Here is a 13,312-nt window from a genome sequence, read left to right as displayed (position 1 = left end):
TTTAATTGACACTCTTCTGGAGGTTAATGGTTCAATCTAAGAATACAATTGCGAATTACTTAATACTTCTATCCAGTCATGACTGACAGAAAAAGAACATGCTATCCTGGTGGATTAAATAAAAGGTTCTGTTCAAAATGTTGTACAGATTGCCGAGTTCAATGAGAACCATGTAAAGAAGGGCGGAGATTACATCGACCAAAACATTGTGAGAATTACATTAAAAATGAGAATAGTAGACTGAATAATACAAATTGGATTATTTTTTTGTCTTAAAACCCTCTATTATATTAAGGTGTAGCCCCCCCCCACCTCTTTTTCTTTAAGATGGGATTATCTTTATACATATTCAATATCAAGTACATCAAATTTGAAAACCACTGACATTAAAAAATGAATCTTCTGTCACTGAAAATAGTAACCAAACTTGAAGTAGCCTAGAAAAAAAAAAAAAAAAAATGAATGACACACGAAAAAGAATTGTACATTTGAAAAAAGAAAAGATGAAACCTTGTTTACATCTAAATTTTATTAAATAAAACAACAAAAAAAAAAAAAAGATGAGAGATTGCAAGTTGAAGGGAATTTAACTATATTCACTCATTTTTGCATTCTAAACCAGCCTGGTTTGAGACACCTGGGAGGTCAAAAACGAAATATGGTCAATCCTATCGGAGTCATTATCAACAGCATGTGGGAAGGTTAAGCTGAATATCATTGAACAGAATATCATATACATAAGTATATCAATTATATATAATGTACTCATTCTTATTCTCCCTGTGTGAAATCAGATATGCTAAAGAAAATGAATGTTTATAGTCACCAATGAATGTATATTATTATCTGTCTACTTTGGAATGTAAATTGGAAAATGTGAATAAATCATATAACACCTTTTCTTCATTAAAATGAAAAGAATCAAATAATTCTCTGCACATTGTGTACAGATTCTTAAACGTCTGAGATTTGGTAGATGGGTGGTCACAGATGGAATCATAAATCATTTGGATTATTCGTCCTTGCATGGCTTTGTATTGATCATGTGACAGTTTGAAAGTTACTAATCTTATAATATGGTGTAATGTCTCCGTTTCAAGTTTTTTTTTTTTAGGTTTAACAGTACAAATCGACTTCATTTTCTGAAGGGAATTAAAGAAACCATTGTCAGTTTTATTTTGCTGTTATGAAATCTCCTTTATCTTCTCATGTTAAGACATTTAAAACAACTAAAATGGCTATCCTGGATAGGAACAAAAATATCTGTATAGTCCCGTTAGCACTCCCTTAGAAATGGGAGCACATCAGGCAATAGTCCTCCCTCCTCTAAAAGCAAAAGGTAATCTCTGGGAATGTGATTTGAAGCAAACAAATTGTTTATTTGCAAATAAAGTTTTTCATTTTACAAAAGAGGCACAAAGCCATCAAACATGTAGGTAATTCGAGGGAGGGAAGTGTGGCCATTCTCTGTTTATCCTACTCTTAACTAATACATTTTGATCCATTCCCACAAACCCGGTTTCTTTTATTCTTTTCATCATTTGTCTGTTTTCACTTCAGAAATCACCACAATACCACGTTTACTCTATGGACTTCTTTTTATTTTTTATTATTTTATTTATTTAAAAAACATTTTTTTTTACAAAAGAGTCACCGCTTATCAAGACCCGGAGGCCACTCGAGGATAAGGGTTATTGAGTGTACAGTAGTCAATGGGATAATATCATAATAATCGTTAGTAGCGGAAATTTGGTAAATTGAATTACTTAAGGGGACGGTTCAACAAGAATTTGTTTACGTTGAACTTAAAGACTACCAAATTATAGTCAGTTGGAAAACAGGCAAACGGAAGTTCCACAGGCATGCAGTTCTAAGAAAGAAGCTTTATCCATGGAATCTACGTTTAGGTTTAGGCACAGATAAAGAGTGGGGAAAATTATTGATAGTGATTTTAGCTAGAAGAGTTTTTTCGTGAAAGTTTGGCGAGGGTGAGGGGGGGAGATAGATTACTGCTCAGACGAGCACTTGCCATGAAAATACCAATAAAAAATCTTTACTTAAAATATCACCAATGTTTTTTTTTATATACACTGCCTACTGTTTCTCCATTTGTTTAAAATGGAAAACAAGCAGGTCGAGACGTAAGTAGTCGGGGGGGGGGGACTGAAATGGGGATGGAGCTTGGCAGTGAATAATGTCTTTTCAAAAGATACTACATTTTTATCTTTGCCCAAAGGCAAACTCACTTGTTAAGCTTGCAACAAACAGTCTCTCTGTTAAATATTAAAAACCAAATAAAAACGTTTATTACTACTTTACTATTTTTAAATTAATTCGAGAAGCCATTAATAACTGTAATAGCCTTTACTCGATTCACTAAACGATATTAATTTATGAAAATTATAATGATTAGTGAAGAAATTAAGAAATCATAAACCCTTTCGTTTGCTACTATGTGTTTGGATTTAAAAAAATATAAAATATATCTAATCTATAAAACTCACTATGTCTGTATGTCTGTCTCCATATTTTCAAACCCTATCTCTTCCGAAAGTAAAAGTCACAGAACGGTGCTAGGGGCCTCAAATGATTGGATTTTTTTATGGGCCATTCTTTTACACGTCTTTAATCGGTTAAATAGTTTTTAAGGGATCAAAAAGGAGTCAAAAATGAAAAAAAAAAAAAAAATCGTTATACGTTTTATACATTCATCTTAGTTTAATTTTAATCAGTTCATATATGTGTCACGTTGGTACAGTGGTAACGTCACCAGCTTTGAATGCTATAGTTTTGCTTTCGATTTCGATTCTAGCTGATGGCACCCAAATACTTTTTTATTTTTTTTTATTTTTGAAATCACGACTCTATAATATATATGAAATCTGGACAAATTAAAATATCATATTTAAGCGTATTTTACAGCCGGGCAAACGCCCCTCCCCTCGATGGTAAAATATTAAATCCAGAATATATATATATATATATATATATATATATATATATATATATATATAGAGAGAGAGAGAGAGAGAAATATGTAAAAGACTAAGAAATATTGTTCTTGGTTCTGTTAGTAATAAATGCAGTTTTACTTTCCTCTGGAATTTTTATTTTTTTAATTTAATTTATAAGATCAGATCTCAGAATGATGTACCTATTTACAATGCCTCCCCATGGGACAGAGTTAGACACCAGGGCCGTTTTTTTAACGTGGGGAAAAGGTACAAAAATAAAAAAAATTATCTCAGTCGTGAAGGACTGTTCCTCCTCCACCGAAAGAGAACAAGAAATGGCAGTGCAGCTGCAGCATCTGAAGAACAGATACTACACTTTGAAAAGACTTATAAAATCCATGTAACCAAACTTGTTGAGTGTCACATTACGTGTGTACCCCCCCCTTTTTTTTTGTTTCCTGTGTACTCGTGCTTTTAAACTTGTTTCCATCCTGTTCTACTTTTGATAAATTGAAGAAGAAAAAGTGGGCAGAGGATGTTGATACATGTTATTTTAAATTGTTTGCATGTAAATATATATACTTTTTTTTTTTTTTTTTGTCTCACATGTAAAGAAACACTGGATTATTAGCTTTAGGTGGTTATAGTTTGTTACAAAGGGGGAAAAATATGTTGAAGTTAAAACAAGTTTATAAGTAGTATTTCTTAAAATGAACACTCATTCTGTCGAGGTGCATCAAGGTTAGTATTAAAATTTACCAATACTTGGGAATATTAAAATTTACCAACACTTTGGAAATAAGGTAGTTAAGAAAACAAAAGAAAGATTAACTGTTGTTGTACCTATTTACTATGCCTCCCCACGGGACAGAGTTAGACACCAGGGTCGTTTTTTAACATGGAGAAAAGGTACAAAAATAAAAATTGTCTCAGTCGTGAAGGATTTCTCCTCCACCGAAAGAGAACAAGAAATGGAAGTGCAGCATCTGAAGAACAGATACTACACTTTGATCTTGACCAAAAGGCCAAGAAAGAAATAACTGTTGTTGTAGTAGTACTAGTAAAATGACGTAATCTGAAAATTTAAAAGTAAAAAAAGAAAAACTAAACAAACTAGGGCACTCTCATCTGGGTAGCAATAATATGGCCATTCCTTTAGCTCTACTATCCTTGTTTTCAACATACGGCCCTATCTAATCTTGTCATCTTTGCCTTCACCTCAACTTTTTTTTTTTTTGTAAACTATAAAGGTAAATAGAAACTCCTCAACTCAGCCTAAATTATCAGATCTTCCCTTCCACTAGATGATACCACTACCTGCCTCCAAGTTTGTTTTGAAAGAAAAACCAGTAGAAACATGGAAGCACTGGAGGGAAGTGTGTTATTAACCTCTCAGCCAACCTCCTTCACACTGAGAGTTAGCATGTCATGAAATTAATTTTTTTTTTTTGGGGGGGGGGGCTTAAACGATCCTTTTATTATATAATTTTATTTCTACTTATATATATATACAGTGTATTTATATATATATATATATATATATATATATATATATATATATATTATAAATTACTAACTAGCTCTACCTACGTATTGAGCACTTTTGAAGTAAATACTTAAAGTTTACGCATAAATCTATACTTTCGTATATTAAATTTATGTGAGTAAATGAAGTAGTTATATATATATATATATATATATATATATTTACATTGTATTTATTTATTTTATAAAAAATAACAAAAAAAACCTATTTAATTCTGGGAATCTTAAATATGATGATGCCCCCCCTCCCCGATGTGTTTGCAGTATTTTGGTAAATGATAACCCTAGCTAGGACTAGCATAGACCAGCAAAGGTACAGTGACAAGGATGACCATTGACCCAGCTCTTCAACTTTTGAGTGGCCCTGTGTCTAATTTTTTTGTTGTTTCATGTGAATAAAAAATATATAGCTCAAGCCATTCCATTGCATTCTTAGCGACATCAGTTTGTCAGTATTTGAATGAAGGGGATTTAATATTTCATCAATCAGCTCATTCAGCTTCTATTTCTGATATGCTGGTTTTTTTTTTTATACATAATGTAAATTTCGCAGTGTATAAGGATTATTTGATACTGGAGATATTCATAATCATAATCACATCTGCTGCTTGTCTCTCGCTCCTGATAGGTCCTGAACTGTCATCTAGGCTTCAGCCTCTGTCCCATCGACGAGATGTTGCATCTCTCTGCCTGTTCTACAAATACTTTAATGGTGAATGCTCTGACGAACTGCAAACACTTGTACCTCCCCGACGTAACTACCCCCCGACAAACCCGACAAGCTACTAAGTCTCATCCCTTTACAGTAGAGATCCCTAGGTGCTAGAAAGCCTTTTACTCCAATAGTTTCTTCCCCAGAACTGCGGGTCTTTGGAACTCCCTTCCGGGATTCTGCTTTCCCAACTGCATTGATATGCAGAAGTTCAAGTGTAATGTTAACAAACATCTTTCTACTCATCTCCCTTCATAATGACCCCGCTAATTAAGTCCCTAATAGTAGCCCCCTGCTTCAAAGTGGCACTGTGCCTTGTTTGGGGTGAAAATTGAATAAAAAAAAAATTTTTTTAAATACCCTATTTCCAAAAAAGGGGAGATATAACATATGAGAAATGTTTGGAATCAAGTCTCCCCTTGCGGTTATTTAAGATCATTTGAAACCTTAGCAAGTTTTATTTTCCCCTCCATTAGAGCCAGAGGTTTTGGGGATTATATATTACTAATTTTATATATCTGTACATAGTTAACAAATATGCAGTTGTGGTTGTAAAAATGCACCGTCAACCTTACATGCAAACAAGAATCCATAATCTCTTTTAGTTAAGTATTAGAATTACCGTATTTAATAACATCTGGCTTTGTAAATTATGCATTTATTTTTTATTGTTTTATTGTTAGCCTGCTGCTATTGTATATAGGATTTTTGTTGCTTTATTCAGAACTTGCAAATATATCCCTCCAGTCACATATTTTTGCGAGGCTGGGAGAATATCACCGTGAATTAACATATACTACACTGCCCCCCCCCCCAAAAAAAAAAGAGATTATATCATAACACACTCCCCCACCCCCTAAAAAGGAGTTAATGCTTTGAGGATTATATAATGGCCACAGAATAGATTGTACTCTACTCCATCCTCCAAACAGCAGAAAATAATTGTGGAAAGATGGTATCATAAGGAATAAACGTATACTGTATACTATATCCCACCCCTACAAGAGGAGAAGGTAGTACCTGGGAAGATGATTGCATGACAACAAATACTACATAACCGTCTCTTCCAAAAGAGAATGTAATATGATGGAAGTATTACTCTCATTCCTTTAAAAAACGGAGGCAATTCCTAGGAGGAATGTCTTATGACAACGGAACCGGTTTTACATTAACTCACCTACCCATTAAAAGATAATGCAATACTAGATAAAATCATTTTTCATTTAAAAATGTCTTGCAATAAAAACAATATTTTTATGATTCTTGGCCGTTTGGCTAAGACTATTCTAGCTGAATCAGATGTTTTATATCAACAAAAATGTTGCATACAACTGTATTAATTTATTAGAAACTGTTTAAAAATTATATATTTGCAAATTAAGAAGAGCTAAATGTATTTGTGAGTGTTCACAGTTTACTTAAGATGTAATTATTTCAAAATGTATCATAGAATTAAATAAGCATAACCTGTTTTGATGTTAATATAGAGGGGGGGAAACTTCAAGAAATAGCATATTATATTATCAAATATGGTAACTCTATCAATCTGTGCCAACTATAATAAAAGAAATTGTTTGCTAAACTAATTTAGATTCACAGTGACACGTGGCCAAATGTATATGACATAAGTTTGAATTACAACACAGTAATGGTTTATTTGAATAGTTCATTTATTATTTGTTATACAATAAAGTGCCTTGAAATGAATTTATGCAATTTTAGTTCATTGCCATAAAACACCAAGTTTGGTTTGGACTCCTTTTAAAATAGTAATGATCTATTGATGCCTTTTATCAAATTTGTCAAGCTAAACTTAATATCGGACAGAATCATAATTTGAAACTAGTTCTATGGGTGGGTTGCATACATCAATAAGTATATTATACTAGTAAACTGGTTTAACCATCAAATGTGATTTTGATCAAAAAGTTTGCTTAAAATATTTAGTTTACAACTGAAGAAATGTCAAATGTATTTATTGAAGTTAACTTTGTAGAAATTTTTGTCAATCAACCCCCCCCCCCCAAAAAAAAGAGTCACAACTTATCAAAAGCCGGAGGCCACTCAAGAATAAGAGTTAATGAGTTTACAGTAGTCAGTCAATGGGACAATGTCGTAGTAATCGTTGGTAGTGGAAATTTGGTAAATTTTTTTTTTTTTTTTTTTTTTTACATAGATGTCACCACTTATCAAGACCCGGAGGCCACTCAGGGATAAGGGTTATTGCGTGTACAGTGATCAATGAGATAGTATTGTAGTAATCATTAGTATTGGAGATTTGATAGTGTCTTACTTTAGAGGGCGGTTTGTCAGGAATTTGTTTATGTTGGACTTGAAGACATCCAAGTTGTAGTCAGGTGGGAAACAGGCAAACAGAAGAGAGTTCCACAGTTGTGCACTTTTGAGAAAGAAGCTCTGCTCATGGAACTCATCAAGAACTTGTTCATGTTGGACTTGAAGACGACCATATTTTAGTCAGTTGGAAAGCAGGAAACCGGAACAGAGTTTCAAAGGCGTGCAGTTCTAACTATGGCAATATTTAAAAAAATATTTATAATGTACTTAAAATAGCCACCAAATTTACAAATGTCTCTATTTTGTTGTCTCCCCATGAGAACTAAGTTAGACACAAGGTCAGCTTTTTATTTCGTGGACATTCATCTCCTTAAAAAAAAAGGAGGCACTTTGGATTGAGACATAGTTACAGATGTCTTTTCTCTTCCCTGCAACCTCTTTCCCACAGAAGAGACGTTGTGAGCCTGTCTCTGCTTTATCGTTATTTTCATGGCAAGTGCTCGTCTGAGCTTCAATCTATGGTCCCCCCCTTGCCAAACTTTTATGAAAAATATTTGTCTAACCAAAACCACTATCAATAATTTCCCGCACTCTTTATCTGTGCCTAAACCTAAACGTAGATTCCATGATCAAAGCTTCTTTCTTAAAACTGCACGCCTGTGGAACTGTTCTGTTTGCCTGCTTTCCAGCTGATTATAATTTGTCTTCAAGTCCAATGTAAACAAGTTCTTGATGAACCGTCCCCCTAAGTAATCCAATTCACAAAATTTCCACTACTTATGTTTACTACGCTATAATCCCATTGACTAATGTATACCCATTAAACCCCCCCCCCCCATCCTCGAGTGGCCTCCGGGCCTTGATAAGTGGTGATTCCTATGTAAAAAAAAAAAGAAGTCTTTTACACCATTAGTATGTGTGAGTGAGAGCATGAATAGATATTTAACTTTGTTGTGATTTCCAACGACAGCAAATCATTGTCTTTTAACTTTTTATTTCTTTCTTTAAATCAATTCACACATTTTATCGTTACCCATAATATGCTTGTTGACATGTTTCTTAATACAACCAAATGGGCATACTGGATTTACATGTTCATAAATAGCTTTCTTGATCAGTAAAAAAAAAAAAGGTAAGATAATGACCCCTAAAGATGTAGATGTTAGTTTGAAATGTTTGAGCAGTGACTGTATCTTGTCTGCTTGACTGTTCTATTTGTAGTCGTGAAAGGAGACAGTGTGCATAATCAACTGGGGTTTCGTTCATAATAAACGTAATTACAGTCTATATTCGTGGAGCTGTACAATTGTTTGGAATTGTAAAAAGCACTATTAATGCCAGAAATAAAACATTTAAGTTAGAAAATCTAATGAGGAGGGGAATTTTTAAGATTTTTATCTCGAGTAAAACGTTTATAACTAAAAATGTTAATGACAAAAATCAAGAGAACTTTAAATAATATAAAAAAAAATGTATAAATGGGTTTTAAAATAAAATGTATAAATGGGTTTTATTGTTCGGTAAAGTATTTTTGGTTTGTAGCTTTTTCAGGATTTATATGCATTTGGCACTTGAAATCTCTTTCTCTCCCTCTCATATATATATATATATATATATAGTAAGTTATAAAATATACATGGCGATTAAGCTACACTGAATATTCCGCGTTTCATCCACTCTAGGATTCTTCAAGCCTGAAGAATCCTAGAGTGGATAAAACACGGAATATTCAGTGTGGCTTAATCGCCATGTATATTTTATAACTTACTATATATATATATATATATATACATATATATATATATATATATATATATATATATATATATATATATATACCTGAAAGATCCTAGAGTGGATAAAACACGGAATATTCAGTGTGGCTTAATCGCCATGTATATTTTATAACTTACTAACTAGCTCTACATATGTATTGAGCACTGTTGAAGTAAATACTTAAAGTTTACGCATAAATTTATACTTTCGTATATTAATTTATGTGATTAAATGAAGTAGTTATATATATATATATATACACACACATTATAATAATTATTAAATACCTACAGACACTAGTGTTTCATCCTTTCAGGAATCTTCAGTGCAGTGAATCTTCATAGATTCGAACCCGGTGACAGAAGCCATCTCTGGCTCCATTAGCAAAGAACCTATCCATTCGGCTACCGTTAACCGCGTGAAATAATATTGAAATTTAAACATTTTATTTTTAAATGTTTTTCTAACGTCTGTCAGAGTGATCTAATCATTACACGATGATCTGCGCATAAGAGCTAAATTGACCGACTTAAATCAACTGAAAGTGCTCAATGATAAGAAATGAGTTTCTTAAAGGGGCTGACATAATGTGCGTGTGTGTGTACTCTGATCAAATCTTTTCTTTGTTGTCTGTCTCTCTAGTTCGTTCTGATTCATTTTCGCATGTGCATATCAAATTTTGCAATTAATTTTTTTTTTTCTGTCAAATTTTCTTAAATCTCAGTTTCCTCACTTTTTCCTTTAATTTTTGTTTTGTTTTCATTTACGCATAATAGTGAAAGTGATTTTAGAATTTACAGAAGTTTTTTTTTACTCTCTTGTATATCTCTTCACAATAACCTCTTGTGCAGTCTCCTCATCTTTCTGCAACATGTTTCTTTTCTATTATTATTTTCCATGGAATAATTGTGGCATCTTAATGGCATAAACGCTTAAAATAGGTTGTATGAAAGCAACTGTGATTTTGTTTTAAATGTAGTTATCTCTGAATGATTTGTGGTCTGTGCCATAAAAATCAATAATTTGCTATTTATGAATTTTTATGACTTTAGAAAATATTTGTCCATGCTTGTTATAAAATTATGTTTAAGCCAAATCTTAGTTGGTTTTTTTTTGTTGTTATGTTAACGTTTCTTACTATTATAATTCTATTATGTCATTGATTTTTTTTTCAGTTAAAATATTGATGCAAGTCTATAAATGGTCCACAAGTAATCTTTTTTACTATAAAAATCTGAAAAAAAACTTTATAATGTACGTACTTGTCACTGCATGAAAATGTCATATTCCAAAAATCACGTAAATCGATCAAGTAGTTTTTTTTTATTTAAGAAAATCAAATATTATAAGACATTTTATCGAAGAAAAACTTTCCACCATCTTGTTTTTGAATGATACACTACTAGCGACACCTATTGGGAATGTTGGGAATATAAGACCAGAAAAGGGGCAGACAATCGACTTTCCACACTATAGAAAAAAAAAACTTGGAAAATTAAGACATTTATAAGTTTTTGGGATGTTGAAAACGAAAAAGCGTTTAAAATTCCGGCAAACGAGTAGTTTCCAAGATATGAAGAATTTTACGTAAATTGAGCACTCACACGTTTGCTGGAATTTTAAACATTATTTTTCGTATCTTCAGTTCCTCAGGAATAATTGTGTGGGCAGTTCTCACACTAATATACAACTGAAATTACTGTCTCTATAGACAAGCAATGGTTTTCATCCATGAAATTCTTTATTTGGCCAATCAGCAGACCTTTTGCATGAGCAGTCACTTGAGATATCGGAATTTTTCTCTTTCTGTTCTTATCTTCATGGCCATGGCACTAATAAATGCTGGAGCTAAACATTTTAACTGGGCTGACATTATCTGCCTGATAGTCAGGGACCTGAACCTTAAATTAACCCCTAAGGAGGCTGTCCTATCAGCACGTGGAAGCATGCTGGCTCTCCCAGACCCAAGAAGACCAGACAAAAAATTCACCCAGAAACTTATGATCTTTTTTTTGACAGCACAGACATGATCTACATGCACTGGATTCCCACTGGACAGTCAATAAGAGATACTGTTGAGGTTTTAAGGAAGTACAGGAAGAGATTCTGTCGGAAGAGGCCAGCACTCTGGTCAATGGCATTTCCACCAGGACAATGCACCAGTCAGTCCACAACTCCATTCTTGTCACAGACTATTTGACCAAGATGCGCATCAGGACAGTTCCTCACCCTCCAAAAAGTCCAGACCTTGCTTCCTGTGACTTTTGGTTATTTCCAAAGCTCAAAGAAAACCTTAGAGACTGCCATTATGAAACAATTGAGGAGATGAAACAGGCTTTGACGAGAGTCATTGACGCACTCACATAAAAGGACTTCCATGCGGCTTTCCAGAAGTTGTTGGAACGATACAAGTGAATTGCAGCAGGAGGAGATTACTTCAAAGGGGTCTAGAGTTTCATGTGTGTACTATCAATAAAAGTGCCCATGCATAAAAAGTCTGGAAACTTATTGAAGGCACCTAGTATTATGTATTGTGCTGTTACTTTATATTTGTTATTGCCAATGTTTTCGGAGTTAATATCACCATACAAAGAATTTATCTGTAGAACTGAGGATAAATAAAAAAAGAGCAAAAAGTGAAAAATGAATTTCATACAGGATTTGAACCTATGCATCAGAAAAGTAGTTGCCAATGCGTCTAGGGAAAGTCAAAATTGTACAAATAACTTTCCTCCCAAACTCTGCGGCAAATATTTGTTTTTTAGTTACCATGTCTCATTGTTGTATTGTATGAGTGAAAAATTTCTTACTTGAACCTTAAAAAAGCTAACTGGAATAAATTCAAATTATTATGCAAACAAGTTTAAAAGAAATAACAAATAAGGTGCTAGCTACCAATCAAACAATCAGATGTGCTTTATAGAATTTACATTATTTCCTAAAATACTCAATTCTGCTGCTGGAAAAATACCATATTTTTATTTAGTGTCACTAATATTCTGATTTGGTTGAGATCTGTCCACACCATATTCTCAAACACTTTAATTTAGTAATTTTAAGAACTGAGATGCCTCAACATGATTTTTGAAATCTATTTCTGGTTTCCCTGGCAGTTGTACATAAAGCATTTGATTAAACTGTTAACTAATTTTTCCAAATATAATTTCCAACTTCAATCCAAGCTTAAGTCTGTTAATTGTGCGTGTCATTTAAACTTTCAATGAACTTGCAGTTTCCAACTAATTTTCTTAACTCTGCTACATATCTACTGACATTCTCTCTTATTTTCAGTTGTGAAATTTTAGGTTTTGGTAATAAATGGTTTAGTAAGGATTTTATTAGCGTGTCAAATGATTTTGTTTGAGATTTATCTGATGCTGTTAAACTGTACGATAATATAGAAAAAATTTCCTTGATAATTTCATCATATTTTGTCAAGTAATTGGTTTCACAATTCATTATGAAAAGACTAACTCCTGAGCAGTGTTTGAAAATGGTGCAAATTTATATTAAAAATCATTTTAAAATAATTTCATAAAATGGACCTGTCAACTGGCCACCTCGTTCATGTGATTTAACCCCTATTAGATTATTTTCTTTAGGGACATGTAAAATCACATCTCTACACTGATAAATCAGACACAATAGACCACTTGAAAGACAACATTTAATGCATTATTGCCGAAATTCATAGTTTGTGAAAATTGGACCTCCAATGTTGCATTTAAATTATAAATTCCAAAAATTAATCTTTGGAATAAACTATATATTTGTATAAAAAACTCTTTTTGTGTGATTTATTTTAATTTCATTGCCTGTCAAAAAAAAAGCACACTTTATTTTATAATTAGCCTGGGTGTTTGGAGGTGTGTGTTGAGCAAAAAAAAAAAGTGGTAGTAGGCAGGCAGGCAGGCTCAAACCCATACCATGAAGGAGAAAAAGAAAGTAAAAAAAAAATGTGACGTCTTTGCAGTTGCATCCATCGCTGAACCGGAAGTGGCGAAGGTTTAAATTAAGGCTAATTGATTGA

At 32.9% G+C, this 13,312-nt stretch overlaps 1 pseudogene; it reads right to left on the bottom strand.

Moving 5' to 3' along the window:
* Nucleotides 1–3,858: 3,858 nt before the first annotated feature.
* Nucleotides 3,859–3,992, bottom strand: LOC145293490 (U2 spliceosomal RNA; annotated as a pseudogene).
* Between the last annotated feature and the right edge of the window lie 9,320 nt (nucleotides 3,993–13,312).

Source organism: Euprymna scolopes, chromosome 14 (genome assembly GCF_053919585.1).
Source record: "Euprymna scolopes isolate OS-2025 chromosome 14, ASM5391958v1, whole genome shotgun sequence".
Classification (NCBI taxonomy): domain Eukaryota; kingdom Metazoa; phylum Mollusca; class Cephalopoda; order Sepiida; family Sepiolidae; genus Euprymna; species Euprymna scolopes.
This window is presented reverse-complemented; position numbering and strand designations above follow the sequence as displayed.